At 45.5% G+C, this 21164-nt stretch overlaps 19 non-coding genes across 19 annotated transcripts; 8 read left to right on the top strand and 11 right to left on the bottom strand.

Moving 5' to 3' along the window:
* Positions 1 to 1245: 1245 nt before the first annotated feature.
* LOC146820272 (U6 spliceosomal RNA) lies at positions 1246 to 1352 on the bottom strand. Its single transcript, XR_014964901.1, has one exon. It is a non-coding gene; the product is annotated as a U6 spliceosomal RNA (small nuclear RNA).
* A 780-nt stretch (positions 1353 to 2132) lies between these two features.
* On the top strand, positions 2133 to 2205 carry TRNAR-ACG (transfer RNA arginine (anticodon ACG)). Its single transcript has one exon. It is a non-coding gene; the product is annotated as a tRNA-Arg (tRNA).
* A 1009-nt stretch (positions 2206 to 3214) lies between these two features.
* On the bottom strand, positions 3215 to 3321 carry LOC146820270 (U6 spliceosomal RNA). Its single transcript, XR_014964890.1, has one exon. It is a non-coding gene; the product is annotated as a U6 spliceosomal RNA (small nuclear RNA).
* A 774-nt stretch (positions 3322 to 4095) lies between these two features.
* Positions 4096 to 4168, top strand: TRNAR-ACG (transfer RNA arginine (anticodon ACG)). Its single transcript has one exon. It is a non-coding gene; the product is annotated as a tRNA-Arg (tRNA).
* Positions 4169 to 5177: 1009 nt separating this feature from the next.
* Positions 5178 to 5284, bottom strand: LOC146820268 (U6 spliceosomal RNA). The gene has a single exon (XR_014964478.1). It is a non-coding gene; the product is annotated as a U6 spliceosomal RNA (small nuclear RNA).
* Positions 5285 to 6064: 780 nt separating this feature from the next.
* TRNAR-ACG (transfer RNA arginine (anticodon ACG)) lies at positions 6065 to 6137 on the top strand. The gene has a single exon. It is a non-coding gene; the product is annotated as a tRNA-Arg (tRNA).
* Positions 6138 to 7136: 999 nt separating this feature from the next.
* On the bottom strand, positions 7137 to 7243 carry LOC146820266 (U6 spliceosomal RNA). Its single transcript, XR_014965376.1, has one exon. It is a non-coding gene; the product is annotated as a U6 spliceosomal RNA (small nuclear RNA).
* Positions 7244 to 8029: 786 nt separating this feature from the next.
* On the top strand, positions 8030 to 8102 carry TRNAR-ACG (transfer RNA arginine (anticodon ACG)). The gene has a single exon. It is a non-coding gene; the product is annotated as a tRNA-Arg (tRNA).
* A 1009-nt stretch (positions 8103 to 9111) lies between these two features.
* Positions 9112 to 9218, bottom strand: LOC146820264 (U6 spliceosomal RNA). The gene has a single exon (XR_014964476.1). It is a non-coding gene; the product is annotated as a U6 spliceosomal RNA (small nuclear RNA).
* A 770-nt stretch (positions 9219 to 9988) lies between these two features.
* On the top strand, positions 9989 to 10061 carry TRNAR-ACG (transfer RNA arginine (anticodon ACG)). The gene has a single exon. It is a non-coding gene; the product is annotated as a tRNA-Arg (tRNA).
* A 1009-nt stretch (positions 10062 to 11070) lies between these two features.
* On the bottom strand, positions 11071 to 11177 carry LOC146820262 (U6 spliceosomal RNA). The gene has a single exon (XR_014964879.1). It is a non-coding gene; the product is annotated as a U6 spliceosomal RNA (small nuclear RNA).
* A 776-nt stretch (positions 11178 to 11953) lies between these two features.
* On the top strand, positions 11954 to 12026 carry TRNAR-ACG (transfer RNA arginine (anticodon ACG)). Its single transcript has one exon. It is a non-coding gene; the product is annotated as a tRNA-Arg (tRNA).
* Positions 12027 to 13035: 1009 nt separating this feature from the next.
* Positions 13036 to 13142, bottom strand: LOC146820260 (U6 spliceosomal RNA). The gene has a single exon (XR_014964868.1). It is a non-coding gene; the product is annotated as a U6 spliceosomal RNA (small nuclear RNA).
* Positions 13143 to 13922: 780 nt separating this feature from the next.
* Positions 13923 to 13995, top strand: TRNAR-ACG (transfer RNA arginine (anticodon ACG)). Its single transcript has one exon. It is a non-coding gene; the product is annotated as a tRNA-Arg (tRNA).
* Positions 13996 to 14994: 999 nt separating this feature from the next.
* On the bottom strand, positions 14995 to 15101 carry LOC146820258 (U6 spliceosomal RNA). Its single transcript, XR_014965375.1, has one exon. It is a non-coding gene; the product is annotated as a U6 spliceosomal RNA (small nuclear RNA).
* A 1855-nt stretch (positions 15102 to 16956) lies between these two features.
* LOC146820257 (U6 spliceosomal RNA) lies at positions 16957 to 17063 on the bottom strand. Its single transcript, XR_014964856.1, has one exon. It is a non-coding gene; the product is annotated as a U6 spliceosomal RNA (small nuclear RNA).
* Positions 17064 to 17845: 782 nt separating this feature from the next.
* On the top strand, positions 17846 to 17918 carry TRNAR-ACG (transfer RNA arginine (anticodon ACG)). Its single transcript has one exon. It is a non-coding gene; the product is annotated as a tRNA-Arg (tRNA).
* Positions 17919 to 18927: 1009 nt separating this feature from the next.
* On the bottom strand, positions 18928 to 19034 carry LOC146820255 (U6 spliceosomal RNA). The gene has a single exon (XR_014964845.1). It is a non-coding gene; the product is annotated as a U6 spliceosomal RNA (small nuclear RNA).
* A 1848-nt stretch (positions 19035 to 20882) lies between these two features.
* On the bottom strand, positions 20883 to 20989 carry LOC146820254 (U6 spliceosomal RNA). Its single transcript, XR_014965374.1, has one exon. It is a non-coding gene; the product is annotated as a U6 spliceosomal RNA (small nuclear RNA).
* Positions 20990 to 21164: the final 175 nt, after the last annotated feature.

Here is a 21164-nt window from a genome sequence, read left to right as displayed (position 1 = left end):
ACAGAATTTCAGGAGGTCCCTCAGGTGGGTTTACTTGTGTCTTCTGGTTGTGAGCAGTAAACATGGCTAAAAAGGTTGATGGAATGGTGTTTTAAAACACACACACACACACACACACAATTTCTGGTCCTCTTAAGGACAAAAGTATGGGTGTACCTACATGGGGCCAGTGGCGCAATGGATAACGCGTCTGACTACGGATCAGAAGATTGTAGGTTTGACTCCTATCTGGCTCGAAAGGGTCATAGGTCCCTGTTTTATGGTATTCCTGTGGAATTCTTATTTACCTCAGACTTGTTGTAGGTTCAATATTCTTGAGCACGACTCATCCAGCAGTCGTTCCATGGTAGGGCTGCAGTAATAGGACCACGGCTGGTTAAAAGTTTCCCATTTGCTGCTGGATTCTATGTGAAGGCCGTCATGTGGTGTGCTGCTTTTGTATTTCAACATGGGTCTCTGAGTCTCTAAACTAGGAAAAAATCTTGTTGAGAAAAGTGTGTGTGAGAGGATCTGTGGGTGCAGGCAGGTGTGTGCACTTGAGTGCTGACCCATTTACATGTGTGAGAGAGACAAGCAAATTGCCTGTGGGATGTAGGCCTACAACTGGAACCAAGCAGCCAGGCATAACCACAGGTAAGGAGAGAGGAAGGCAGTTCATTATTAGAGCAGGATCATGAGCATCTTGCCCTGCTCCCTTCTGCCCCGATCGGCCACGATCGGCCAAGACCTCTCTATTAGGGTGGAGGGTGAACATTTCTTGGACCTCAGAAACTGAGGGATGCAGGCCCAATATGTCCTCCAAGGGCCTAGAGGACCCGGTGCCCAATCATGCCTGGTGTTTTTCAGCTTACCCGACCAATCTGGTTGCAAGGCGGATTTTAACAGTACTGCTGAAAAGGGACTCCCAGACAGCCCTGAGGCCATCATTTGCATAGGCCCTCCCCTTCTCTTTGTCTTGCTTCCCACAAAGCAACGCATCGCTGGCAGCAGTATAGATTTGGGGGTTGTGAAGAATAATGACAGGGAGGCTGAAGAAGAGAAAGAAAAGTCCCAGAAGTCCTGCAGGCTTCCTTGCTAAATGCAGCTGGACACATAGAGTGCACCTTCTTTACTGCGAGGTAAATACATTAAAAATGTTGAGGAGAGAAAAATTGAAAAATACATATTAGGAGGAAAGCACTGGAACCTGCTTTATTATTTCAATTAGTCTTGAAAACATAGAACATTTCTCTCCTGAAAGCTGGTAAAAATATGGAACGCTTCACGAATTTGCGTGTCATCCTTGCGCAGGGGCCATGCTAATCTTCTCTGTATCGTTCCAATTTTAGTATATGTGCTGCCGAAGCGAGCACACTTCATTGATGAACCTACAATGTTTATAAACTCTCTAAATCTACAGTCTCTAGACATAGGGTGGCCTGGCAGAGATGCTCGGATGGCCTGTAAGCATTCACATCTGAGCCAATGGGCAAAAATGAATGAAGAGTAACAATCCATTATTCTTCACTGCATTTGTGGTCCAAGACTTCACCAATTGGAAGTATGTAGATTATGCCAGGGTTGCAAAGGCTCATGGTTCAGGCTACAGACAAGGAACATTGTGCCATCACGCTGCCTGTGGAACAGTGATATTAGAGGTGAAACAGCTGCACAGTAGGTTAGGTGAAGGGCTCTGAGAGTGGAAAGGCAGCATGCCTGGGTCCCTGGACAAGGTGAGCCTATGACAAGGTGTCTGAATTTTCGCCTGTATTGTAATATTAAACACTTTATTGTTGTACCCGCCTGCTGATTAAGAAGTCCTCAAGATCAGCTCCACACAGACGTGGAACTGATGATGTTAATGCAGACTATTTAAGAAACTGAGGCTGATCTAAAACATTTCCTTGGATCTAGGACCATTTCGCCTGACTTTTAGGTCCTTCCTCCTCCTAAAGTCCTTTGTATAAGTTAGGAACACCTGACAGAACAGAATTTCAGGAGGTCCCTCAGGTGGGTTTACTTGTGTCTTCTGGTTGTGAGCAGTAAACATGGCTAAAAAGGTTGATGGAATGGTGTTTTAAAACACACACACACACACACACACACACAATTTCTGGTCCTCTTAAGGACAAAAGTATGGGTGTACCTACATGGGGCCAGTGGCGCAATGGATAACGCGTCTGACTACGGATCAGAAGATTGTAGGTTTGATTCCTATCTGGCTCGAAAGGGTCATAGGTCCATGTTTTATGGTATTCCTGTGGAATTCTTATTTACCTCAGACTTGTTGTAGGTTCAATATTCTCGAGCACGACTCATCCAGCAGTCGTTCCATGGTAGGGCTGCAGTAATAGGACCACGGCTAGTTAAAAGTTTCCCATTTGCTGCTGGATTCTATGTGAAGGCCGTCATGTGGTGTGCTGCTTTTGTATTTCAACATGGGTCTCTGAGTCTCTAAACTAGGAAAAAATCTTGTTGAGAAAAGTGTGTGTGAGAGGATCTGTGGGTGCAGGCAGGTGTGTGCACTTGAGTGCTGACCCATTTACATGTGTGAGAGAGACAAGCAAATTGCCTGTGGGATGTAGGCCTACAACTGGAACCAAGCAGCCAGGCATAACCACAGGTAAGGAGAGAGGAAGGCAGTTCATTATTAGAGCAGGATCATGAGCATCTTGCCCTGCTCCCTTCTGCCCCGATCGGCCACGATCGGCCAATACCTCTCTATTAGGGTGGAGGGTGAACATTTCTTGGACCTCAGAAACTGAGGGATGCAGGCCCAATATGTCCTCCAAGGGCCTAGAGGACCCGGTGCCCAATCATGCCTTGTGTTTTTCAGCTTACCCGACCAATTTGGTTGCAAGGCGGATTTTAACAGTACTGCTGAAAAGGGACTCCCAGACAGCCCTGAGGCCATCATTTGCATAGGCCCTCCCCTTCTCTTTGTCTTGCTTCCCACAAAGCAACGCATCGCTGGCAGCAGTATAGATTTGGGGGTTGTGAAGAATAATGACAGGGAGGCTGAAGAAGAGAAAGAAAAGTCCCAGAAGTCCTGCAGGCTTCCTTGCTAAATGCAGCTGGACACATAGAGTACACCTTCTTTACTGCGAGGTAAATACATTAAAAATGTTGAGGAGAGAAAAATTGAAAAATACATATTAGGAGGAAAGCACTGGAACCTGCTTTATTATTTCAATTAGTCTTGAAAACATAGAACATTTCTCTCCTGAAAGCTGGTAAAAATATGGAACGCTTCACGAATTTGCGTGTCATCCTTGCGCAGGGGCCATGCTAATCTTCTCTGTATCGTTCCAATTTTAGTATATGTGCTGCCGAAGCGAGCACACTTCAGTGATGAACCTACAATGTTTATAAACTCTCTAAATCTACAGTCTCTAGACATAGGGTGGCCTGGCAGAGATGCTCGGATGGCCTGTAAGCATTCAAATCTGAGCCAATGGGCAAAAATGAATGAAGAATAACAATCCATTATTCTTCACTGCATTTGTGGTCCAAGACTTCACCAATTGGAAGTATGTAGATTATGCCAGGGTTGCAAAGGCTCATGGTTCAGGCTACAGACAAGGAACATTGTGACATCACGCTGCCTGTGGAACAGTGATATTAGAGGTGAAACAGCTGCACAGTAGGTTAGGTGAAGGGCTCTGAGAGTGGAAAGGTAGCATGCCTGGGTCCCTGGACAAGGTGAGCCTATGACAAGGTGTCTGAATTTTCGCCTGTATTGTAATATTAAACACTTTATTGTTGTACCCGCCTGCTGATAAAGAAGTCCTCAAGATCAGCTCCACACAGACGTGGAACTGATGATGTTAATGCAGACTATTTAAGAAACTGAGGCTGATCTAAAACATTTCCTTGGATCTAGGACCATTTCGCCTGACTTTTAGGTCCTTCCTCCTCCTAAAGTCCTTTGTATAAGTTAGGAACACCTGACAGAACAGAATTTCAGGAGGTCCCTCAGGTGGGTTTACTTGTGTCTTCTGGTTGTGAGCAGTAAACATGGCTAAAAATGTTGATGGAATGGTGTTTTAAAACACACACACACACACACACAATTTCTGGTCCTCTTAAGGACAAAAGTATGGGTGTACCTACATGGGGCCAGTGGCGCAATGGATAACGCGTCTGACTACGGATCAGAAGATTGTAGGTTTGATTCCTATCTGGCTCGAAAGGGTCATAGGTCCCTGTTTTATGGTATTCCTGTGGAATTCTTATTTACCTCAGACTTGTTGTAGGTTCAATATTCTCGAGCACGGCTCATCCAGCAGTCGTTCCATGGTAGGGCTGCAGTAATAGGACCACGGCTAGTTAAAAGTTTCCCATTTGCTGATGGATTCTATGTGACGGCCGTCATGTGGTGTGCTGCTTTTGTATTTCAACATGGGTCTCTGAGTCTCTAAACTAGGAAAAAATCTTGTTGAGAAAAGTGTGTGTGAGAGGATCTGTGGGTGCAGGCAGGTGTGTGCACTTGAGTGCTGACCCATTTACATGTGTGAGAGAGACAAGCAAATTGCCTGTGGGATGTAGGCCTACAACTGGAACCAAGCAGCCAGGCATAACCACAGGTAAGGAGAGAGGAAGGCAGTTCATTATTAGAGCAGGATCATGAGCATCTTGCCCTGCTCCCTTCTGCCCCGATCGGCCACGATCGGCCAATACCTCTCTATTAGGGTGGAGGGTGAACATTTCTTGGACCTCAGAAGCTGAGGGATGCAGGCCCAATATGTCCTCCAAGGGCCTAGAGGACCCGGTGCCCAATCATGCCTGGTGTTTTTCAGCTTACCCGACCAATCTGGTTGCAAGGCGGATTTTAACAGTACTGCTGAAAAGGGACTCCCAGACAGCCCTGAGGCCATCATTTGCATAGGCCCTCCCCTTCTCTTTGTCTTGCTTCCCACAAAGCAACGCATCGCTGGCAGCAGTATAGATTTGGGGGTTGTGAAGAATAATGACAGGGAGGCTGAAGAAGAGAAAGAAAAGTCCCAGAAGTCCTGCAGGCTTCCTTGCTAAATGCAGCTGGACACATAGAGTGCACCTTCTTTACTGCGAGGTAAATACATTAAAAATGTTGAGGAGAGAAAAATTGAAAAATACATATTAGGAGGAAAGCACTGGAACCTGCTTTATTATTTCAATTAGTCTTGAAAACATAGAACATTTCTCTCCTGAAAGCTGGTAAAAATATGGAACGCTTCACGAATTTGCGTGTCATCCTTGCGCAGGGGCTATGCTAATCTTCTCTGTATCGTTCCAATTTTAGTATACGTGCTGCCGAAGCGAGCACACTTCATTGATGAACCTACAATGTTTATAAACTCTCTAAATCTACAGTCTCTAGACATAGGGTGGCCTGGCAGAGATGCTCGGATGGCCTGTAAGCATTCAAATCTGAGCCAATGGGCAAAAATGAATGAAGAGTAACAATCCATTATTCTTCACTGCATTTGTGGTCCAAGACTTCACCAATTGGAAGTATGTAGATTATGCCAGGGTTGCAAAGGCTCATGGTTCAGGCTACAGACAAGGAACATTGTGACATCACGCTGCCTGTGGAACAGTGATATTAGAGGTGAAACAGCTGCACAGTAGGTTAGGTGAAGGGCTCTGAGAGTGGAAAGGCAGCATGCCTGGGTCCCTGGACAAGGTGAGCCTATGACAAGGTGTCTGAATTTTCGCCTGTATTGTAATATTAAACACTTTATTGTTGTACCCGCCTGCTGATTAAGAAGTCCTCAAGATCAGCTCCACACAGACGTGGAACTGATGATGTTAATGCAGACTATTTAAGAAACTGAGGCTGATCTAAAACATTTCCTTGGATCTAGGACCATTTCGCCTGACTTTTAGGTCCTTCCTCCTCCTAAAGTCCTTTGTATAAGTTAGGAACACCTGACAGAACAGAATTTCAGGAGGTCCCTCAGGTGGGTTTACTTGTGTCTTCTGGTTGTGAGCAGTAAACATGGCTAAAAAGGTTGATGGAATGGTGTTTTAAAACACACACACACACACACACACACACAATTTCTGGTCCTCTTAAGGACAAAAGTATGGGTGTACCTACATGGGGCCAGTGGCGCAATGGATAACGCGTCTGACTACGGATCAGAAGATTGTAGGTTCGACTCCTATCTGGCTCGAAAGGGTCATAGGTCCCTGTTTTATGGTATTCCTGTGGAATTCTTATTTACCTCAGACTTGTTGTAGGTTCAATATTCATGAGCACGACTCATCCAGCAGTCGTTGCATGGTAGGGCTGCAGTAATAGGACCACGGCTAGTTAAAAGTTTCCCATTTGCTGCTGGATTCTATGTGAAGGCCGTCATGTGGTGTGCTGCTTTTGTATTTCAACATGGGTCTCTGAGTCTCTAAACTAGGAAAAAATCTTGTTGAGAAAAGTGTGTGTGAGAGGATCTGTGGGTGCAGGCAGGTGTGTGCACTTGAGTGCTGACCCATTTACATGTGTGAGAGACACAAGCAAATTGCCTGTGGGATGTAGGCCTACAACTGGAACCAAGCAGCCAGGCATAACCACAGGTAAGGAGAGAGGAAGGCAGTTCATTATTAGAGCAGGATCATGAGCATCTTGCCCTGCTCCCTTCTGCCCCGATCGGCCAAGACCTCTCTATTAGGGTGGAGGGTGAACATTTCTTGGACCTCAGAAACTGAGGGATGCAGGCCCAATATGTCCTCCAAGGGCCTAGAGGACCCGGTGCCCAATCATGCCTGGTATTTTTCAGCTTACCAGACCAATCTGGTTGCAAGGCGGATTTTAACAGTACTGCTGAAAAGGGACTCCCAGACAGCCCTGAGGCCATCATTTGCATAGGCCCTCCCCTTCTCTTTGTCTTGCTTCCCACAAAGCAACGCATCGCTGGCAGCAGTATAGATTTGGGGGTTGTGAAGAATAATGACAGGGAGGCTGAAGAAGAGAAAGAAAAGTCCCAGAAGTCCTGCAGGCTTCCTTGCTAAATGCAGCTGGACACATAGAGTACACCTTCTTTACTGCGAGGTAAATACATTAAAAATGTTGAGGAGAGAAAAATTGAAAAATACATATTAGGAGGAAAGCACTGGAACCTGCTTTATTATTTCAATTAGTCTTGAAAACATAGAACATTTCTCTCCTGAAAGCTGGTAAAAATATGGTACGCTTCACGAATTTGCGTGTCATCCTTGCGCAGGGGCCATGCTAATCTTCTCTGTATCGTTCCAATTTTAGTATATGTGCTGCCGAAGCGAGCACACTTCAGTGATGAACCTACAATGTTTATAAACTCTCTAAATCTACAGTCTCTAGACATAGGGTGGCCTGGCAGAGATGCTCGGATGGCCTGTAAGCTTTCAAATCTGAGCCAATGGGCAAAAATGAATGAAGAGTAACAATCCATTATTCTTCACTGCATTTGTGGTCCAAGACTTCACCAATTGGAAGTATGTAGATTATGCCAGGGTTGCAAAGGCTCATGGTTCAGGCTACAGACAAGGAACATTGTGACATCACGCTGCCTGTGGAACAGTGATATTAGAGGTGAAACAGCTGCACAGTAGGTTAGGTGAAGGGCTCTGAGAGTGGAAAGGTAGCATGCCTGGGTCCCTGGACAAGGTGAGGCTATGACAAGGTGTCTGAATTTTCGCCTGTATTGTAATATTAAACACTTTATTGTTGTACCCGCCTGCTGATAAAGAAGTCCTCAAGATCAGCTCCACACAGACGTGGAACTGATGATGTTAATGCAGACTATTTAAGAAACTGAGGCTGATCTAAAACATTTCCTTGGATCTAGGACCATTTCGCCTGACTTTTAGGTCCTTCCTCCTCCTAAAGTCCTTTGTATAAGTTAGGAACACCTGACAGAACAGAATTTCAGGAGGTCCCTCAGGTGGGTTTACTTGTGTCTTCTGGTTGTGAGCAGTAAACATGGCTAAAAATGTTGATGGAATGGTGTTTTAAAACACACACACACACACACACACACACACACACAATTTCTGGTCCTCTTAAGGACAAAAGTATGGGTGTACCTACATGGGGCCAGTGGCGCAATGGATAACGCGTCTGACTACGGATCAGAAGATTGTAGGTTTGATTCCTATCTGGCTCGAAAGGGTCATAGGTCCCTGTTTTATGGTATTCCTGTGGAATTCTTATTTACCTCAGACTTGTTGTAGGTTCAATATTCTCGAGCACGACTCATCCAGCAGTCGTTCCATGGTAGGGCTGCAGTAATAGGACCACGGCTAGTTAAAAGTTTCCCATTTGCTGATGGATTCTATGTGACGGCCGTCATGTGGTGTGCTGCTTTTGTATTTCAACATGGGTCTCTGAGTCTCTAAACTAGGAAAAAATCTTGTTGAGAAAAGTGTGTGTGAGAGGATCTGTGGGTGCAGGCAGGTGTGTGCACTTGAGTGCTGACCCATTTACATGTGTGAGAGAGACAAGCAAATTGCCTGTGGGATGTAGGCCTACAACTGGAACCAAGCAGCCAGGCATAACCACAGGTAAGGAGAGAGGAAGGCAGTTCATTATTAGAGCAGGATTATGAGCATCTTGCCCTGCTCCCTTCTGCCCCGATCGGCCACGATCGGCCAATACCTCTCTATTAGGGTGGAGGGTGAACATTTCTTGGACCTCAGAAGCTGAGGGATGCAGGCCCAATATGTCCTCCAAGGGCCTAGAGGACCCGGTGCCCAATCATGCCTGGTGTTTTTCAGCTTACCCGACCAATCTGGTTGCAAGGCGGATTTTAACAGTACTGCTGAAAAGGGACTCCCAGACAGCCCTGAGGCCATCATTTGCATAGGCCCTCCCCTTCTCTTTGTCTTGCTTCCCACAAAGCAACGCATCGCTGGCAGCAGTATAGATTTGGGGGTTGTGAAGAATAATGACAGGGAGGCTGAAGAAGAGAAAGAAAAGTCCCAGAAGTCCTGCAGGCTTCCTTGCTAAATGCAGCTGGACACATAGAGTGCACCTTCTTTACTGCGAGGTAAATACATTAAAAATGTTGAGGAGAGAAAAATTGAAAAATACATATTAGGAGGAAAGCACTGGAACCTGCTTTATTATTTCAATTAGTCTTGAAAACATAGAACATTTCTCTCCTGAAAGCTGGTAAAAATATGGAACGCTTCACGAATTTGCGTGTCATCCTTGCGCAGGGGCTATGCTAATCTTCTCTGTATCGTTCCAATTTTAGTATACGTGCTGCCGAAGCGAGCACACTTCATTGATGAACCTACAATGTTTATAAACTCTCTAAATCTACAGTCTCTAGACATAGGGTGGCCTGGCAGAGATGCTCGGATGGCCTGTAAGCATTCAAATCTGAGCCAATGGGCAAAAATGAATGAAGAGTAACAATCCATTATTCTTCACTGCATTTGTGGTCCAAGACTTCACCAATTGGAAGTATGTAGATTATGCCAGGGTTGCAAAGGCTCATGGTTCAGGCTACAGACAAGGAACATTGTGACATCACGCTGCCTGTGGAACAGTGATATTAGAGGTGAAACAGCTGCACAGTAGGTTAGGTGAAGGGCTCTGAGAGTGGAAAGGCAGCATGCCTGGGTCCCTGGACAAGGTGAGCCTATGACAAGGTGTCTGAATTTTCGCCTGTATTGTAATATTAAACACTTTATTGTTGTACCCGCCTGCTGATTAAGAAGTCCTCAAGATCAGCTCCACACAGACGTGGAACTGATGATGTTAATGCAGACTATTTAAGAAACTGAGGCTGATCTAAAACATTTCCTTGGATCTAGGACCATTTCGCCTGACTTTTAGGTCCTTCCTCCTCCTAAAGTCCTTTGTATAAGTTAGGAACACCTGACAGAACAGAATTTCAGGAGGTCCCTCAGATGGGTTTACTTGTGTCTTCTGGTTGTGAGCAGTAAACATGGCTAAAAAGGTTGATGGAATGGTGTTTTAAAACACACACACACACACAATTTCTGGTCCTCTTAAGGACAAAAGTATGGGTGTACCTACATGGGGCCAGTGGCGCAATGGATAACGCGTCTGACTACGGATCAGAAGATTGTAGGTTCGACTCCTATCTGGCTCGAAAGGGTCATAGGTCCATGTTTTATGGTATTCCTGTGGAATTCTTATTTACCTCAGACTTGTTGTAGGTTCAATATTCATGAGCACGACTCATCCAGCAGTCGTTCCATGGTAGGGCTGCAGTAATAGGACCACGGCTAGTTAAAAGTTTCCCATTTGCTGCTGGATTCTATGTGAAGGCCGTCATGTGGTGTGCTGCTTTTGTATTTCAACATGGGTCTCTGAGTCTCTAAACTAGGAAAAAATCTTGTTGAGAAAAGTGTGTGTGAGAGGATCTGTGGGTGCAGGCAGGTGTGTGCACTTGAGTGCTGACCCATTTACATGTGTGAGAGACACAAGCAAATTGCCTGTGGGATGTAGGCCTACAACTGGAACCAAGCAGCCAGGCATAACCACAGGTAAGGAGAGAGGAAGGCAGTTCATTATTAGAGCAGGATCATGAGCATCTTGCCCTGCTCCCTTCTGCCCCGATCTGCCACGATCGGCCAAGACCTCTCTATTAGGGTGGAGGGTGAACATTTCTTGGACCTCAGAAACTGAGGGATGCAGGCCCAATATGTCCTCCAAGGGCCTAGAGGACCCGGTGCCCAATCATGCCTGGTGTTTTTCGGCTTACCCGACCAATCTGGTTGCAAGGCGGATTTTAACAGTACTGCTGAAAAGGGACTCCCAGACAGCCCTGAGGCCATCATTTGCATAGACCCTCCCCTTCTCTTTGTCTTGCTTCCCACAAAGCAACGCATCGCTGGCAGCAGTATAGATTTGGGGGTTGTGAAGAATAATGACAGGGAGGCTGAAGAAGAGAAAGAAAAGTCCCAGAAGTCCTGCAGGCTTCCTTGCTAAATGCAGCTGGACACATAGAGTGCACCTTCTTTACTGCGAGGTAAATACATTAAAAATGTTGAGGAGAGAAAAATTGAAAAATACATATTAGGAGGAAAGCACTGGAACCTGCTTTATTATTTCAATTAGTCTTGAAAACATAGAACATTTCTCTCCTGAAAGCTGGTAAAAATATGGAACGCTTCACGAATTTGCGTGTCATCCTTGCGCAGGGGCCATGCTAATCTTCTCTGTATCGTTCCAATTTTAGTATATGTGCTGCCGAAGCGAGCACACTTCATTGATGAACCTACAATGTTTATAAACTCTCTAAATCTACAGTCTCTAGACATAGGGTGGCCTGGCAGAGATGCTCGGATGGCCTGTAAGCATTCAAATCTGAGCCAATGGGCAAAAATGAATGAAGAGTAACAATCCATTATTCTTCACTGCATTTGTGGTCCAAGACTTCACCAATTGGAAGTATGTAGATTATGCCAGGGTTGCAAAGGCTCATGGTTCAGGCTACAGACAAGGAACATTGTGACATCACGCTGCCTGTGGAACAGTGATATTAGAGGTGAAACAGCTGCACAGTAGGTTAGGTGAAGGGCTCTGAGAGTGGAAAGGCAGCATGCCTGGGTCCCTGGACAAGGTGAGCCTATGACAAGGTGTCTGAATTTTCGCCTATATTGTAATATTAAACACTTTATTGTTGTACCCGCCTGCTGATTAAGAAGTCCTCAAGATCAGCTCCACACAGACGTGGAACTGATGATGTTAATGCAGACTATTTAAGAAACTGAGGCTGATCTAAAACATTTCCTTGGATCTAGGACCATTTCGCCTGACTTTTAGGTCCTTCCTCCTCCTAAAGTCCTTTGTATAAGTTAGGAACACCTGACAGAACCGAATTTCAGGAGGTCCCTCAGGTGGGTTTACTTGTGTCTTCTGGTTGTGAGCAGTAAACATGGCTAAAAAGGTTGATGGAATGGTGTTTTAAAACACACACACACACACACACACAATTTCTGATCCTCTTAAGGACAAAAGTATGGGTGTACCTACATGGGGCCAGTGGCGCAATGGATAACGCGTCTGACCACGGATCAGAAGATTGTAGGTTCGACTCCTATCTGGCTCGAAAGGGTCATAGGTCCCTGTTTTATGGTATTCCTGTGGAATTCTTATTTACCTCAGACTTGTTGTAGGTTCAATATTCTTGAGCACGACTCATCCAGCAGTCGTTCCATGGTAGGGCTGCAGTAATAGGACCACGGCTGGTTAAAAGTTTCCCATTTGCTGCTGGATTCTATGTGAAGGCCGTCATGTGGTGTGCTGCTTTTGTATTTCAACATGGGTCTCTGAGTCTCTAAACTAGGAAAAAATCTTGTTGAGAAAAGTGTGTGTGAGAGGATCTGTGGGTGCAGGCAGGTGTGTGCACTTGAGTGCTGACCCATTTACATGTGTGAGAGAGACAAGCAAATTGCCTGTGGGATGTAGGCCTACAACTGGAACCAAGCAGCCAGGCATAACCACAGGTAAGGAGAGAGGAAGGCAGTTCATTATTAGAGCAGGATCATGAGCATCTTGCCCTGCTCCCTTCTGCCCCGATCGGCCACGATCGGCCAATACCTCTCTATTAGGGTGGAGGGTGAACATTTCTTGGACCTCAGAAACTGAGGGATGCAGGCCCAATATGTCCTCCAAGGGCCTAGAGGACCCGGTGCCCAATCATGCCTGGTGTTTTTCAGCTTACCCGACCAATCTGGTTGCAAGGCGGATTTTAACAGTACTGCTGAAAAGGGACTCCCAGACAGCCCTGAGGCCATCATTTGCATAGGCCCTCCCCTTCTCTTTGTCTTGCTTCCCACAAAGCAACGCATCGCTGGCAGCAGTATAGATTTGGGGGTTGTGAAGAATAATGACAGGGAGGCTGAAGAAGAGAAAGAAAAGTCCCAGAAGTCCTGCAGGCTTCCTTGCTAAATGCAGCTGGACACATAGAGTGCACCTTCTTTACTGCGAGGTAAATACATTAAAAATGTTGAGGAGAGAAAAATTGAAAAATACATATTAGGAGGAAAGCACTGGAACCTGCTTTATTATTTCAATTAGTCTTGAAAACATAGAACATTTCTCTCCTGAAAGTTGGTAAAAATATGGAACGCTTCACGAATTTGCGTGTCATCCTTGCGCAGGGGCCATGCTAATCTTCTCTGTATCGTTCCAATTTTAGTATATGTGCTGCCGAAGCGAGCACACTTCATTGATGAACCTACAATGTTTATAAACTCTCTAAATCTACAGTCTCTAGACATAGGGTGGCCTGGCAGAGATGCTCGGATGGCCTGTAAGCATTCAAATCTGAGCCAATGGGCAAAAATGAATGAAGAGTAACAATCCATTATTCTTCACTGCATTTGTGGTCCAAGACTTCAACAATTGGAAGTATGTAGATTATGCCAGGGTTGCAAAGGCTCATGGTTCAGGCTACAGACAAGGAATATTGTGACATCACGCTGCCTGTGGAACAGTGATATTAGAGGTGAAACAGCTGCACAGTAGGTTAGGTGAAGGGCTCTGAGAGTGGAAAGGCAGCATGCCTGGGTCCCTGGACAAGGTGAGCCTATGACAAGGTGTCTGAATTTTCACCTGTATTGTAATATTAAACACTTTATTGTTGTACCCGCCTGCTGATTAAGAAGTCCTCAAGATCAGCTCCACACAGACGTGGAACTGATGATGTTAATGCAGACTATTTAAGAAACTGAGGCTGATCTAAAACATTTCCTTGGATCTAGGACCATTTCGCCTGACTTTTAGGTCCTTCCTCCTCCTAAAGTCCTTTGTATAAGTTAGGAACACCTGACAGAACAGAATTTCAGGAGGTCCCTCAGGTGGGTTTACTTGTGTCTTCTGGTTGTGAGCAGTAAACATGGCTAAAAAGGTTGATGGAATGGTGTTTTAAAACACACACACACACACACACACACACAATTTCTGGTCCTCTTAAGGACAAAAGTATGGGTGTACCTACATGGGGCCAGTGGCGCAATGGATAACGTGTCTGACTACGGATCAGAAGATTGTAGGTTCGACTCCTATCTGGCTCGAAAGGGTCATAGGTCCCTGTTTTATGGTATTCCTGTGGAATTCTTATTTACCTCAGACTTGTTGTAGGTTCAATATTCTTGAGCACGACTCATCCAGCAGTCGTTCCATGGTAGGGCTGCAGTAATAGGACCACGGCTGGTTAAAAGTTTCCCATTTGCTGCTGGATTCTATGTGAAGGCCGTCATGTGGTGTGCTGCTTTTGTATTTCAACATGGGTCTCTGAGTCTCTAAACTAGGAAAAAATCTTGTTGAGAAAAGTGTGTGTGAGAGGATCTGTGGGTGCAGGCAGGTGTGTGCACTTGAGTGCTGACCCATTTACATGTGTGAGAGAGACAAGCAAATTGCCTGTGGGATGTAGGCCTACAACTGGAACCAAGCAGCCAGGCATAACCACAGGTAAGGAGAGAGGAAGGCAGTTCATTATTAGAGCAGGATCATGAGCATCTTGCCCTGCTCCCTTCTGCCCCGATCGGCCAAGACCTCTCTATTAGGGTGGAGGGTGAACATTTCTTGGACCTCAGAAACTGAGGGATGCAGGCCCAATATGTCCTCCAAGGGCCTAGAGGACCCGGTGCCCAATCATGCCTGGTATTTTTCAGCTTACCAGACCAATCTGGTTGCAAGGCGGATTTTAACAGTACTGCTGAAAAGGGACTCCCAGACAGCCCTGAGGCCATCATTTGCATAGGCCCTCCCCTTCTCTTTGTCTTGCTTCCCACAAAGCAACGCATCGCTGGCAGCAGTATAGATTTGGGGGTTGTGAAGAATAATGACAGGGAGGCTGAAGAAGAGAAAGAAAAGTCCCAGAAGTCCTGCAGGCTTCCTTGCTAAATGCAGCTGGACACATAGAGTACACCTTCTTTACTGCGAGGTAAATACATTAAAAATGTTGAGGAGAGAAAAATTGAAAAATACATATTAGGAGGAAAGCACTGGAACCTGCTTTATTATTTCAATTAGTCTTGAAAACATAGAACATTTCTCTCCTGAAAGCTGGTAAAAATATGGTACGCTTCACGAATTTGCGTGTCATCCTTGCGCAGGGGCCATGCTAATCTTCTCTGTATCGTTCCAATTTTAGTATATGTGCTGCCGAAGCGAGCACACTTCAGTGATGAACCTACAATGTTTATAAACTCTCTAAATCTACAGTCTCTAGACATAGGGTGGCCTGGCAGAGATGCTCGGATGGCCTGTAAGCATTCAAATCTGAGCCAATGGGCAAAAATGAATGAAGAGTAACAATCCATTATTCTTCACTGCATTTGTGGTCCAAGACTTCACCAATTGGAAGTATGTAGATTATGCCAGGGTTGCAAAGGCTCATGGTTCAGGCTACAGACAAGGAACATTGTGACATCACGCTGCCTGTGGAACAGTGATATTAGAGGTGAAACAGCTGCACAGTAGGTTAGGTGAAGGGCTCTGAGAGTGGAAAGGCAGCATGCCTGGGTCCCTGGACAAGGTGAGCCTATGACAAGGTGTCTGAATTTTCGCCTGTATTGTAATATTAAACACTTTATTGTTGTACCCGCCTGCTGATTAAGAAGTCCTCAAGATCAGCTCCACACAGACGTGGAACTGATGATGTTAATGCAGACTATTTAAGAAACTGAGGCTGATCTAAAACATTTCCTTGGATCTAGGACCATTTCGCCTGACTTTTAGGTCCTTCCTCCTCCTAAAGTCCTTTGTATAAGTTAGGAACACCTGACAGAACAGAATTTCAGGAGGTCCCTCAGGTGGGTTTACTTGTGTCTTCTGGTTGTGAGCAGTAAACATGGCTAAAAAGGTTGATGGAATGGTGTTTTAAAACACACACACACACACACACACACACACACACAATTTCTGGTCCTCTTAAGGACAAAAGTATGGGTGTACCTACATGGGGCCAGTGGCGCAATGGATAACGCGTCTGACTACGGATCAGACGATTGTAGGTTTGATTCCTATCTGGCTCGAAAGGGTCATAGGTCCCTGTTTATGGTATTCCTGTGGAATTCTTATTTACCTCAGACTTGTTGTAGGTTCAATATTCTCGAGCACGACTCATCCAGCAGTCGTTCCATGGTAGGGCTGCAGTAATAGGACCACGGCTAGTTAAAAGTTTCCCATTTGCTGCTGGATTCTATGTGAAGGCCGTCATGTGGTGTGCTGCTTTTGTATTTCAACATGGGTCTCTGAGTCTCTAAACTAGGAAAAAATCTTGTTGAGAAAAGTGTGTGAGAGGATCTGTGGGTGCAGGCAGGTGTGTGCACTTGAGTGCTGACCCATTTACATGTGTGAGAGAGACAAGCAAATTGCCTGTGGGATGTAGGCCTACAACTGGAACCAAGCAGCCAGGCATAACCACAGGTAAGGAGAGAGGAAGGCAGTTCATTATTAGAGCAGGATCATGAGCATCTTGCCCTGCTCCCTTCTGCCCCGATCGGCCAAGACCTCTCTATTAGGGTGGAGGGTGAACATTTCTTGGACCTCAGAAACTGAGGGATGCAGGCCCAATATGTCCTCCAAGGGCCTAGAGGACCCGGTGCCCAATCATGCCTGGTGTTTTTCAGCTTACCCGACCAATCTGGTTGCAAGGCGGATTTTAACAGTACTGCTGAAAAGGGACTCCCAGACAGCCCTGAGGCCATCATTTGCATAGGCCCTCCCCTTCTCTTTGTCTTGCTTCCCACAAAGCAACGCATCGCTGGCAGCAGTATAGATTTGGGGGTTGTGAAGAATAATGACAGGGAGGCTGAAGAAGAGAAAGAAAAGTCCCAGAAGTCCTGCAGGCTTCCTTGCTAAATGCAGCTGGACACATAGAGTGCACCTTCTTTACTGCGAGGTAAATACATTAAAAATGTTGAGGAGAGAAAAATTGAAAAATACATATTAGGAGGAAAGCACTGGAACCTGCTTTATTATTTCAATTAGTCTTGAAAACATAGAACATTTCTCTCCTGAAAGCTGGTAAAAATATGGAACGCTTCACGAATTTGCGTGTCATCCTTGCGCAGGGGCCATGCTAATCTTCTCTGTATCGTTCCAATTTTAGTATATGTGCTGCCGAAGCGAGCACACTTCATTGATGAACCTACAATGTTTATAAACTCTCTAAATCTACAGTCTCTAGACATAGGGTGGCCTGGCAGAGATGCTCGGATGGCCTGTAAGCATTCACATCTGAGCCAATGGGCAAAAATGAATGAAGAGTAACAATCCATTATTCTTCACTGCATTTGTGGTCCAAGACTTCACCAATTGGAAGTATGTAGATTATGCCAGGGTTGCAAAGGCTCATGGTTCAGGCTACAGACAAGGAACATTGTGACATCACGCTGCCTGTGGAACAGTGATATTAGAGGTGAAACAGCTGCACAGTAGGTTAGGTGAAGGGCTCTGAGAGTGGAAAGGCAGCATGCCTGGGTCCCTGGACAAGGTGAGCCTATGACAAGGTGTCTGAATTTTCGCCTGTATTGTAATATTAAACACTTTATTGTTGTACCCGCCTGCTGATTAAGAAGTCCTCAAGATCAGCTCCACACAGACGTGGAACTGATGATGTTAATGCAGACTATTTAAGAAACTGAGGCTGATCTAAAACATTTCCTTGGATCTAGGACCATTTCGCCTGACTTTTAGGTCCTTCCTCCTCCTAAAGTCCTTTGTATAAGTTAGGAACACCTGACAGAACAGAATTTCAGGAGGTCCCTCAGGTGGGTTTACTTGTGTCTTCTGGTTGTGAGCAGTAAACATGGCTAAAAAGGTTGATGGAATGGTGTTTTAAAACACACACACACACACACACACACACACAATTTCTGGTCCTCTTAAGGACAAAAGTATGGGTGTACCTACATGGGGCCAGTGGCGCAATGGATAACGCGTCTGACTACGGATCAGAAGATTGTAGGTTTGATTCCTATCTGGCTCGAAAGGGTCATAGGTCCATGTTTTATGGTATTCCTGTGGAATTCTTATTTACCTCAGACTTGTTGTAGGTTCAATATTCTCGAGCACGACTCATCCAGCAGTCGTTCCATGGTAGGGCTGCAGTAATAGGACCACGGCTAGTTAAAAGTTTCCCATTTGCTGCTGGATTCTATGTGAAGGCCGTCATGTGGTGTGCTGCTTTTGTATTTCAACATGGGTCTCTGAGTCTCTAAACTAGGAAAAAATCTTGTTGAGAAAAGTGTGTGTGAGAGGATCTGTGGGTGCAGGCAGGTGTGTGCACTTGAGTGCTGACCCATTTACATGTGTGAGAGAGACAAGCAAATTGCCTGTGGGATGTAGGCCTACAACTGGAACCAAGCAGCCAGGCATAACCACAGGTAAGGAGAGAGGAAGGCAGTTCATTATTAGAGCAGGATCATGAGCATCTTGCCCTGCTCCCTTCTGCCCCGATCGGCCACGATCGGCCAATACCTCTCTATTAGGGTGGAGGGTGAACATTTCTTGGACCTCAGAAACTGAGGGATGCAGGCCCAATATGTCCTCCAAGGGCCTAGAGGACCCGGTGCCCAATCATGCCTTGTGTTTTTCAGCTTACCCGACCAATTTGGTTGCAAGGCGGATTTTAACAGTACTGCTGAAAAGGGACTCCCAGACAGCCCTGAGGCCATCATTTGCATAGGCCCTCCCCTTCTCTTTGTCTTGCTTCCCACAAAGCAACGCATCGCTGGCAGCAGTATAGATTTGGGGGTTGTGAAGAATAATGACAGGGAGGCTGAAGAAGAGAAAGAAAAGTCCCAGAAGTCCTGCAGGCTTCCTTGCTAAATGCAGCTGGACACATAGAGTGCACCTTCTTTACTGCGAGGTAAATACATTAAAAATGTTGAGGAGAGAAAAATTGAAAAATACATATTAGGAGGAAAGCACTGGAACCTGCTTTATTATTTCAATTAGTCTTGAAAACATAGAACATTTCTCTCCTGAAAGCTGGTAAAAATATGGAACGCTTCACGAATTTGCGTGTCATCCTTGCGCAGGGGCCATGCTAATCTTCTCTGTATCGTTCCAATTTTAGTATATGTGCTGCCGAAGCGAGCACACTTCATTGATGAACCTACAATGTTTATAAACTCTCTAAATCTACAGTCTCTAGACATAGGGTGGCCTGGCAGAGATGCTCGGATGGCCTGTAAGCATTCACATCTGAGCCAATGGGCAAAAATGAATGAAGAGTAACAATCCATTATTCTTCACTGCATTTGTGGTCCAAGACTTCACCAATTGGAAGTATGTAGATTATGCCAGGGTTGCAAAGGCTCATGGTTCAGGCTACAGACAAGGAACATTGTGACATCACGCTGCCTGTGGAACAGTGATATTAGAGGTGAAACAGCTGCACAGTAGGTTAGGTGAAGGGCTCTGAGAGTGGAAAGGCAGCATGCCTGGGTCCCTGGACAAGGTGAGCCTATGACAAGGTGTCTGAATTTTCGCCTGTATTGTAATATTAAACACTTTATTGTTGTACCCGCCTGCTGATTAAGAAGTCCTCAAGATCAGCTCCACACAGACGTGGAACTGATGATGTTAATGCAGACTATTTAAGAAACTGAGGCTGATCTAAAACATTTCCTTGGATCTAGGACCATTTCGCCTGACTTTTAGGTCCTTCCTCCTCCTAAAGTCCTTTGTATAAGTTAGGAACACCTGACAGAACAGAATTTCAGGAGGTCCCTCAGGTGGGTTTACTTGTGTCTTCTGGTTGTGAGCAGTAAACATGGCTAAAAAGGTTGATGGAATGGTGTTTTAAAACACACACACACACACACACACAATTTCTGGTCCTCTTAAGGACAAAAGTATGGGTGTACCTACATGGGGCCAGTGGCGCAATGGATAACGCGTCTGACTACGGATCAGAAGATTGTAGGTTTGACTCCTATCTGGCTCGAAAGGGTCATAGGTCCCTGTTTTATGGTATTCCTGTGGAATTCTTATTTACCTCAGACTTGTTGTAGGTTCAATATTCTTGAGCACGACTCATCCAGCAGTCGTTCCATGGTAGGGCTGCAGTAATAGGACCACGGCTGGTTAAAAGTTTCCCATTTGCTGCTGGATTCTATGTGAAGGCCGTCATGTGGTGTGCTGCTTTTGTATTTCAACATGGGTCTCTGAGTCTCTAAACTAGGAAAAAATCTTGTTGAGAAAAGTGTGTGTGAGAGGATCTGTGGGTGCAGGCAGGTGTGTGCACTTGAGTGCTGACCCATTTACATGTGTGAGAGAGACAAGCAAATTGCCTGTGGGATGTAGGCCTACAACTGGAACCAAGCAGCCAGGCATAACCACAGGTAAGGAGAGAGGAAGGCAGTTCATTATTAGAGCAGGATCATGAGCATCTTGCCCTGCTCCCTTCTGCCCCGATCGGCCAAGACCTCTCTATTAGGGTGGAGGGTGAACATTTCTTGGACCTCAGAAACTGAGGGATGCAGGCCCAATATGTCCTCCAAGGGCCTAGAGGACCCGGTGCCCAATCATGCCTGGTATTTTTCAGCTTACCAGACCAATCTGGTTGCAAGGCGGATTTTAACAGTACTGCTGAAAAGGGACTCCCAGACAGCCCTGAGGCCATCATTTGCATAGGCCCTCCCCTTCTCTTTGTCTTGCTTCCCACAAAGCAACGCATCGCTGGCAGCAGTATAGATTTGGGGGTTGTGAAGAATAATGACAGGGAGGCTGAAGAAGAGAAAGAAAAGTCCCAGAAGTCCTGCAGGCTTCCTTGCTAAATGCAGCTGGACACATAGAGTACACCTTCTTTACTGCGAGGTAAATACATTAAAAATGTTGAGGAGAGAAAAATTGAAAAATACATATTAGGAGGAAAGCACTGGAACCTGCTTTATTATTTCAATTAGTCTTGAAAACATAGAACATTTCTCTCCTGAAAGCTGGTAAAAATATGGTACGCTTCACGAATTTGCGTGTCATCCTTGCGCAGGGGCCATGCTAATCTTCTCTGTATCGTTCCAATTTTAGTATATGTGCTGCCGAAGCGAGCACACTTCAGTGATGAACCTACAATGTTTATAAACTCTCTAAATCTACAGTCTCTAGACATAGGGTGGCCTGGCAGAGATGCTCGGATGGCCTGTAAGCTTTCAAATCTGAGCCAATGGGCAAAAATGAATGAAGAGTAACAATCCATTATTCTTCACTGCATTTGTGGTCCAAGACT

This window comes from Triturus cristatus, chromosome 6 (assembly GCF_964204655.1).
Source record: "Triturus cristatus chromosome 6, aTriCri1.1, whole genome shotgun sequence".
Classification (NCBI taxonomy): Eukaryota; Metazoa; Chordata; class Amphibia; order Caudata; family Salamandridae; genus Triturus; species Triturus cristatus.
This window is presented reverse-complemented; position numbering and strand designations above follow the sequence as displayed.